This window comes from Monodelphis domestica, chromosome 1 (genome assembly GCF_027887165.1).
Source record: "Monodelphis domestica isolate mMonDom1 chromosome 1, mMonDom1.pri, whole genome shotgun sequence".
NCBI lineage: Eukaryota > Metazoa > Chordata > Mammalia > Didelphimorphia > Didelphidae > Monodelphis > Monodelphis domestica.
Genome location: NC_077227.1, coordinates 94,425,346 through 94,435,004, shown reverse-complemented (window position 1 = coordinate 94,435,004; position 9,659 = coordinate 94,425,346).

Genomic DNA, 9,659 nt, shown 5'->3' with positions numbered 1-9,659 from the left:
TCTTCCCTTTCATTTATTAACAACCAATAAAATATTGCATCTAGAGCAGAATTATTGAAAAATTCCAACCAGTAAGCAAAAGAAATTTAAATTTAGACAAATGAAACCTTATCTCTTGGTTTATTATATAACCTTATTTTGAAAATTCGACCCCCCAAAAAAAGTTGGGGTTACTTTTTCCAAAAGTTTACACTGCAGTTTCAAATCAGGCCATTTCTCTTTCTGAAACAATAACAGCAAAATATTAATGTTTCTACACATTAACATTTCCATCAGCCCAAACCTACATTATTTAAACATTCTACAGATTCCTAGTGTTCTCTGTGTTTAACTCCATTTTTAATAATCATCACAGTATCATACTTTAATGTCTTATTAAAGTGTAAGGAAACCAGATAATCCTGGTTTTTCAAAGATCCTGCTAGTCACCCCGGTGTTTTTCTAGCAAGCCATAAAAGCTTTAAGTCTGGTCTTGGAGACAGACTACTCTCTAGGGAAAAACCCAGGTATGTTCAGAAATGCTCATCACTGATAGGATGGTCAAACAATGGCAAGCCACATCATGCAAAAGTCACAGGAGAATTAGCTGTGTGCAATCAGATCAACCAGTTAAAGGTGAGGACAAAACTGATGGGGAGTTAGAAGAAAGGTAAAGATGGAAAGACACTGGACAATTAAAGTAAATTTATTCAAATAAGCCATCACTGTCCAATAGTGGGAAATAGAAAAAGGTGTAATAACCATTCTTGGTAGAAATATAGCCAACGTAAAACCCTGAAGAGCAGACCAAAAAGACCAAGAGATCACCAGAGCTAATCCAATCCAATAAACATTTATTAAGCACCAGCTATGTTCCAGGCACTGTGCTAAGCACTGGGGATACATTTAATAAAAAGAGCAGCATATACTCAATATTCTTGACATTTAGAGGGAAGTGGCAGCCAAGAGCAAAACCTGTATAAATACAAACTCATTTATAAATAACATATGATGTACTGTTTAGAGCTGGCCTTGGACTTAGGAATACCTGTGTTCAAGTCCTGCCTTTACTGGCGAGCCACTTAACCTGTCAGAGTTCTCAAGGCTAAGACTGTAAGTTTCTTTTTTTAAAAACCCTGTTTTATTATCAATTCTAAGACAGAAGAGTGTCCAGGGCTAGGTGACTGAAATTAAGTGACTTGCCTAGGGTCCTACAGCTAGGAACTATTTGAGGTCAAATTTGAACCCAGGTCCTCCCAAGTCTGGGCCTCCACTCTATCCACTCTGCTATCTAGCTGCTCCAAAGACTGTAAGTTTCAAATAAGGTGCTGAGCTGCATTTTCCTCATCCTGGAGTTCCCCTTAGAAGTATATCACTGGTTAAATCTAGTCCCTATAATGTATAATTGAGAGCAGTAACGTGTCATAAAATAGCAAAGGACAATAGAAGCAAAAATGAGCTAACAAAGTGTGGCAAGGAATTCAACTAATTAATATCATACCCAGAATATTTATATAATAAATCAGCAGGAGAAAAGGTGATGGAATAGATTGGTCACCATTTTTATAGCAATCTCCTACATGAAAGTCCCAATGGCCCCAAGCGTTAGTGTCTCCACTATAATACTTTGTACAATTTTCCATATCCTTTTAAGTTTATTTGTGGGACATGTGAGAAGTCAAATATGAGAAGATTAGCTGGATCAAACTTAAGTATTCAGGGAAAATATCTATACTGGGGGCAGGACTGATTTGAAAACATTGGAGGGGAGAAACTAGGCGGCTTAGTGGATGTAGAGCCAGACCTGGAGATGGAAGGTCTTGGGTTCAAATGTGACCTCAGATAATACCTGACTGTGTCATCCTGGGCACCTAACCCCCATTGCCTGAACCCTTACCACTCTTTTGCCTTAGAATGAACATATAATATTAATTCTAGGATGGAAGATAAGGGTTAAACAAATAAACATCGGAGGATCATTTTGGCAGATCTTTCAGGGAGAAGATTCCAGAGAATGGAAATCATCATGGGTAATAGCCCTCTCTCCCAAAAAAAAGATGTTTGAAAGGACATTAATAACTGATGGCCTGTTTGCTTGCTTTCTCATCTTTTTAAGATGTGAGAATCATTTTCACTTAGTTGACTTAAAGGTACAAAGAGTACAAGATACCATTTAGAAGGCTTCATATATTTATAAACCATTTGCCAGGTTCCAGGCTCTGTGCCAAGCACTAGGGGTACAAAACCAATTAGGACAACTCCTGCCCTCAAGGACATAACTGGGATATGACTTAAAAATCCGACCCAGCCAAGGCAAAGTAAAAGCTCACTTGTTATATAGCTCAGTGTCCCAGGACTAGAAATGGATGGGGAAGATGGCTGAAATGGAGATGGCCAGGAAGCGGCATGAAAGCCTGACTCTAGTAGTTGTACAACATTTAAATGATTTCAAGTTATTCCTTGATACAAAACCTCATTATTTTAAAATAAAACTTTTTGCAGTCATGCCTTTTGTTTTTCATGTCATTTTTACCTTAACTCTTCCCTTTCTTGAACTTTTCCCTATAACAGATAAAAACATTTAAGAAAAAACAATTCACCTACTAAATATGTCTGTGGCTATGTCCCATATTCCACTTATATATTTCTTCAGCTCTCTTAGGATAAAGATATGTTTCATCATCTTTTCTCCAGGATAGAAGCTAGTTCTTAGAGTCTGACCACTTTTTAGTGCTACATTCTTTTATAATATTTAGGCATTGTGTACAGTATAATTTCTCCTTTGCAGACTATAAAGCATCTTATAAATGTTGACTAGTAAATATTGCTCCATTTCTCTGAATTCCTAATACTCATTGTTTCTTGTTGTGTGGCAATAGTCTGCTTCATTCATTTACCTCAATTTGTTCAGCCATTCTCCATCAATGGGCATCCTGTTTCCAAATTTTTTACTATCATAAAAAGTACCATTATAAATATTTGTTCATATAGGACATTTCTCTCAATCTTTGGATTTTGGAGAGGGAGAGAGTATATGTCCAACAGTAAAATTGCTTGATCAAAGATTATATGAACTGTTTAGTGATTTTTCTCACATAATTCAAAATTATTTTTCATAAGGATTAAACCAATTCACAGTTCCACCAACAGTGTATTAATATGCTTATCTTCTTATAGCCCCCACTCCCCAAAACTACTATTTTCATCTTTTATCATCTTTTTCACTAGGAAGTATATGAGGAGAAAGCCATATTGAAAACACCCATGAAGGCATTTAGGTGGCTCAGTGGACAGAGAACCAGGCTTGGAGATAGGAGATCCTGGGTTCAAATCTAGCCTCAGACACTTCCTAGCTATTAAGCAAGTCACTTAACCCTCATTACCTAGCCCTCACTACTCTTCTGCCTTGGAAATAATGCCCAGTATTGATTCTGAGATGGAAGATAAGGGTTTAAAAACACAAATATATATGCATTCAACCTAGTGATATATGATTGTAAATCTTTGGAAGGATCAAAATTTGCAGCTAGACCAGAGATGCAAAACAAGCAAAAATAGGCTATAGTATAGTACCAGTTACAATCTATTTTTAAGAAATGGCATAAGGGAAGATATCCCAGAAATGTGTGATCTGAAATGAGTGTGGGCTGTTCTCACTGGAAGAGTGAAGGATACCAAATAGCTCAAGTGCCATACAGGTACCCAAGAGATAAAAAGAACCAGAAGATGACCTCCAGCACATTGGCCAGTTCTCTGGAGGAACCATGGAGGAACATAGACAAAAACCTTACAGGATGAGAAAACATAAAAGCTCTATGATCTGCACCATAGTTTGAATATCAATATTGGCAAGATCATGAATCCATTTAAGTAAACATATTGAAATATATATGTAGCACTGACCAAAAGTACATTGAAGTTATATTTTTTACACAATGTTATAGCTCTAGATCTCTTTATATAATGGAGAACTCTTAAAAGTTTTTCTTGTTGTCCATATTAAACTGTTCTAGCTATGATGAAAGTTATCTCTGGATCATTAACTCTGTCTTTTAAATATTGATTTATATAGAGTTGGTCAGTTTGGTAAGATCTCTCACATGATTTCACAAAAGGCAGTTTGTTCTGTAGCCCGAGTTGAGTACCTTCCTTTTGTGAATCTTAAAATTGCTCAGACTTGTGAATGTTAAAAATTCTCAGACTCTACCTTAGAACATTTGGTTAAGACCATTCCCCATTTTAAACAATGAAGGAACTTAGTCAGGAATGTGAGACCTCTACTCTACCCATACTTAAGCATACTTTAGGGGAAGATAAAGTTGTAAACTCTTTACTGAACAATAAAAAGTACTTAACCCATACTTACAGTAAAGCTAAAAAACCTTACGCTAGGTCTATTTGTAGATCTAATACATACCGAAAATCAAAGAGCAAGGAATACCTGAAAAGGTAAATATTAAGGAAAGGGGAAAAATGTTATCTTCTTCTTTTACTCAAACTCTCTTCTATAAGGACTACATTTATATCAATCTATGTATACTAACATGTGGGGAAAATGTAATGTATAAATAGGGGGTAAAGAAAGACCAAATAGAATAATGGTTCTCACACAAAGATTCACATGGGAAGGGGAGGGGAAGAAAACTCCTATAAGAAGGAGAGGAAGAGGGGGGGGGGTTTACTTAAACCTCAATCTCAGGGAAATCAACTCTGAGAGGGAAAAACATCCAGATCCATTGGGATCTTGAATTCCATCTTACCCAACAAGGGTAAGGAGAAGGGAAAACCAAGGGGGGGAGGGGGAGAGGGAGAACAAAAAGGGAGGGAAAGAGAGGGGGGAGGGGGAGGGAAGAAAAAGGGAGGGACTAAAAAGGGAAACATCAAGGGAGGGGACAAGGGGCATTGATTCAAAGTAAATCACTGGACTAAAAGGTAGAGCCGAAGAAGAAAAGGTTAGAATTAGGGAAGGCAATCAAAATGCCAGGGAGTCCACAAATGACAATCATAACTTTGAACGTGAATGGGATGAACTCACCCATAAAACGTAGACGAATAGCAGAATGGATTAGAATCCAAAACCCTACCATATGTTGTCTTCAAGAAACACACATGAGGCGGGTTGACACCCACAAGGTCAGAATTAAAGGATGGAGTAAGACCTTCTGGGCCTCAACTGATAGAAAGAAGGCAGGAGTGGTAATCATGATATCTGTAGATCTAATATAAAGGGGTGCTAAGTACCTATGAAGGTCAAATTAATCACTAAAGGTTCAAGCAAGCTTAGCAGGAGGTGTGAACCCTTGTGCTAAAAGGAATAATAAAGTGAAGGAATTCCATGGAGACTGGAACAACCTCCAGGAAGTGATGCTGAGCGAAAGGAGCAGAACCAGGAAAACATTGTACACAGAGACTGACACACTGTGGTACAATCGAACATAATGGACTTCTCCATTAGTGTCAATGCAATGTCCCTGAACAATCTGCAGGGATCTAGGAGAAAAAACACTATCCACAAGCAGAGGACAAACTGTGGAAGTAAAACAAAAAACACTGAGGAAAACCAACTGCTAGACTACAGGGGTTGAGGGGATATGACTGAAGAGAGACTCTAAATGAACACTCTGGTGCAAACACCAACGACATGGAAATGGGTTTGAATCAAGAACACTTGTGATACCCAGTGGAATCGCGCATCGGCTATGGGATAGGTGGGAGGATGGGGGAGCAGAAAATGATCTTTGTCTCCAATAAATAAATGCTCGGAAATGACCAAATAAAATAATGTTTAAAAAATAATAATTAAAAAAAGAGGTGTAAACTTACTCAGAAGTTTTAGTCTACTCAGGTGTGAAATTACTCAAAAGTTTAGTCTATTCAGGTGTGAATTAAGAATGGTCAGTCCTGTGAAAACGTCTACTGTGATTGGTAGATGTGAGAACTTAGGGGAGGTGACATAGGAGAAAATTCTCTTTAAAAGGAGAATCAGAAGGCCTCTGAGAGATTCAGCCTTGGAAGCTGAAGTGGAGCTCAGGAGCTGAACTGGTGGGTCTCTGAACACTAGAATCTTGCTTGCAAGGATCTTGTGGTGAGTGGATTAAAGACTGACTGATCTCTCTCTTAGGGCTTGGGCCTAAGCTGGCCTGGGCTGGCCTAGCCTGGCCTAGCCTTTTTCTCATTGTTTCCTCTTACTCTCTCTCTTTCATTAATTCCTTATTTGTATTAATTAAAATCTCCATAAAAACCCAGCTGACTTGGGTATATTTCATATTTGGGAATTTTTCCCTGGTGACCACTTTATATTTGATTTAACTCAAGACAATGTCTTGAAACCATATTTTTGCGGTCACAATTTATGGCAAACACTCTTTTATCTGTAACAGTTTATGCCAACCACTCTTTTATTTGTCACACTTTCCCATGGAGAAGAAAACTGATGCCCATTTGGTATCAACTTGATGGCCTTTTGGTCTTTGAACATATTATTACAACCAATCTCAAGTTAAACTAACTCATAATTTGGAATCAAGAAGTCCAAACTATTAACTGTATCCTGGGGATTGTGATCATTACTCATCTTTTTCTTTTTTCCTTACCTTTTGTCTTAAAATAGATATTACATGTTGGTTCCAAGTGGTAAGGGCTTGGCAATTGGGGTTAAGTGACTTGCCCAGGGTCACACAGCTGGGAGTGCCTGAGGCTAGATTTGAACCCAGGACCTCCTGACTCCAGACTTGGCACTCTATTCACTGAGCCATCTAGCTTTCCCCTAATCTATTTTTCAAACACTAAACAATAGGTTCTTGAAAAAAATTAATAAACAATCCTTTCAGAGTTGTGTGTATTTGTATCATCACAAGATAAGTACAACCTCTTGGAGGCTGAATGTGTAAAACTGAATAATTCTAACCCCATCCCAATTAAATGTGCGTATGTTTTCCACCAATAACAAAAACATTGAGTCTGTTTGACACAATTATCTATTTTAGCATCTCAGTAACCAGAAACTGCTAGAGCTGAAAAATGATATTAAATGCTGAGGACTGAGCTGAGGAAGAACAATTTTATTCTTTGCCTCAGGCTAACTATTGGCACAAAGTGTCCTGATGAGTTTGGTTGTCAGAGAGTGAGTGAAAAATGACTTCAGCAACCCTTGAGGCTGATCCTTGCCTCAGAAAAGATTGCTATCTGTGGCACACACAGACTCTAAAAGCTTCACTCATCAACTTCAAAAAGAGAAAATGTCTAGAAATGTAAGCTTGACGTCTTGATGAGAAAATAATATTTTAGGGGAAGGATTTGGTGGTTATCCAGGTAGAAGGTGGATCTATTCTAGGTTCCTTCCAATTCTAAGGCTCTGAGTAAGCTCTGGGAGAAGACAAGCCATGTGAAATTTCCAAATGGTCTTTATAGCCCTCTGTTATGAAAAAGACCTGTCAAGGCCTGGATTTTTGGTCTTGGAGAGGTTTGTCTTATCTGAAAACACAGACAAATTGTTAAAATATATAGTAGAGTTTCTTTGTTGCCTTAGAAATTTAAATAAAAAACAAAACAACCTTATTCTATATAGAAATACTTTATTTCAAATGTATACATCTTTCACAAAGATACCATGACTGTTTTAAAACATATTAGCTCAGAGATGGCTAGGTGCTTCAGTGGATTGAGAGCCCCATCTAGAGATAGGAGGTCCTGGGTTCAAATTTTACTTCAGATACTTCCTAGCTACGTGACCTTGGGTAAATCACTTAATCCCAATTGTCTAGCCTAACCCTTGCTATTCTTTTGCTTTGGAATTGATAAAAATATCTAAAAAGTATTTTAAAAATACTAATTACGATGCATGTTTAAAAAAAAACAGATCTTAAAGCTATGTTAAATTTTTTTTGGCTTTTTCATGTCTAATTGATAGTATGTTTTAAAACAATGTGACAGTGTCTTTTGAGTGTTCATCATTGTAAAACATCTATATACCCTATCTGTCTACCTATCTATCCATAATTCATTAATTCTGAAATTAGTTTGCATTTTTTGGCTTTTTTTCTTGTTCCTACAAATTAATACATTTATAGTTCAGATGACTGCCTGCACCTAGCCTCCCCTGCTGGAGTCAGCCAGGATCTTGGATAAATCAAATTACCTTCAAATGTAAAGCAATTTAGGCCATTTACCATTGGCAAGACTGCTTAGCCACCTCCTAGAATTCCTGCATGGTCCCATAGTAAAGCAGAATAAATCTAGGGGTCCATAGTTTGGGACACCTTGGGAGGAAGATGATAGGGATGGACTTAAGTCCCTACTGACCCCATCACACCTTTATATGACTTTACAAGGCAGAGCCGCCATGGATCTCAACTACTGATATAGCCCGGGAGTTGCCAATCTGTGTTCTAGGCCCAAAAAGTTTTGAGATCCATAAAACCAATGGCATTCAAGAAAACCTTACTCTTGCCTGTTGGGGACCATATTAGAGGAGAACTGCTCAAGAAGCATTAAGTGACATGTAATCACAGAGGATAAAAATGGAGAGGAACAAAGAAATCAGAACTCTGAAAGCAGTCAGATTCTGACACCTAGACTCCTATCTCCTTTTCTAGTCATTGAAATGGTGATCTGATTCTTGTTTTCTCACAAAGGGAAATTGTGCTTGAGTCAAAAAATGATAGTAAGTGCTGGCTGAGGCTCCCTCTAGGCAGAACTACTGAAGAAAAATTCTTTGCAGATTCTGCAAATATTATGCCATTTTATTATTATTATAATTGCAAATGAAATAATAGAACATGCAACAATCTTAACAATGAACCAACACCAAAATGTTTGGTGAAGCCCACCCATCCGAGGTTTGTAATCTGGGTCTGTGAACTTGATTTTTAAAAATTCTTATTCTGTGGCCTCAGACAATTCCTTGCTGTGTCACCCTGGGCAAGTCACTTAATCCCCATTGCCTAGCCCTTACCACTCTTCTGCCTTAGAACCAATATATAGTATTGATTCTAAGGTGGAAGGTCAGGGTTTACTGAATTAAATTAAATTAAATTAAATTCTTATTCTGATAACTAGATTTCCATATAATTGTTTTCCTTTCTAATATCATTTCATGCATTTAAACACATTCTGAGAAAGAATCCATAGGGTTCATCAGAGTGCAGAAAAGTTTCTAATTCCTTCAGTTCAAATCAGTGAACATTTATTAAACTCCTGGTGTATACAAGGTCCTGAATTAATTGATAGGCAGACTGTAATGAATAAGGTAGTCTCCACTCTCAGTAGAACTCAATAAATGTTGAACTTAAGTGATTTGCATTAAAAATTCAAAGGGGACTTACCTGCCCTGTTTGTGGAACAGACTAACTGAAACTGGTGCCAACAATCCCAATACCGGAAGACTCACCTTGAATTTCATGGCCACCAAAACCTGTGGATTTTGACAGAAAAGGTTGGTCCTGTGAAAAGAAAGTCACACCTCCTCAGGCTTGCTACAAAATTATAATAGCTTCTGAAGCAGGCACTTTATGATCTGACATAATATGAGAGTTGCGAGTTTTTATCACCTTCATTGCTATTTTATGAGAGTCTATTCCCATTCTGTATCAACAAATGACGGGTGTGTGTGTGTGTGTGTGTGTGTGTGTGAGAGAGAGAGAGAGAGAGACAGACAGACAGACAGACAGACAGACAGACAG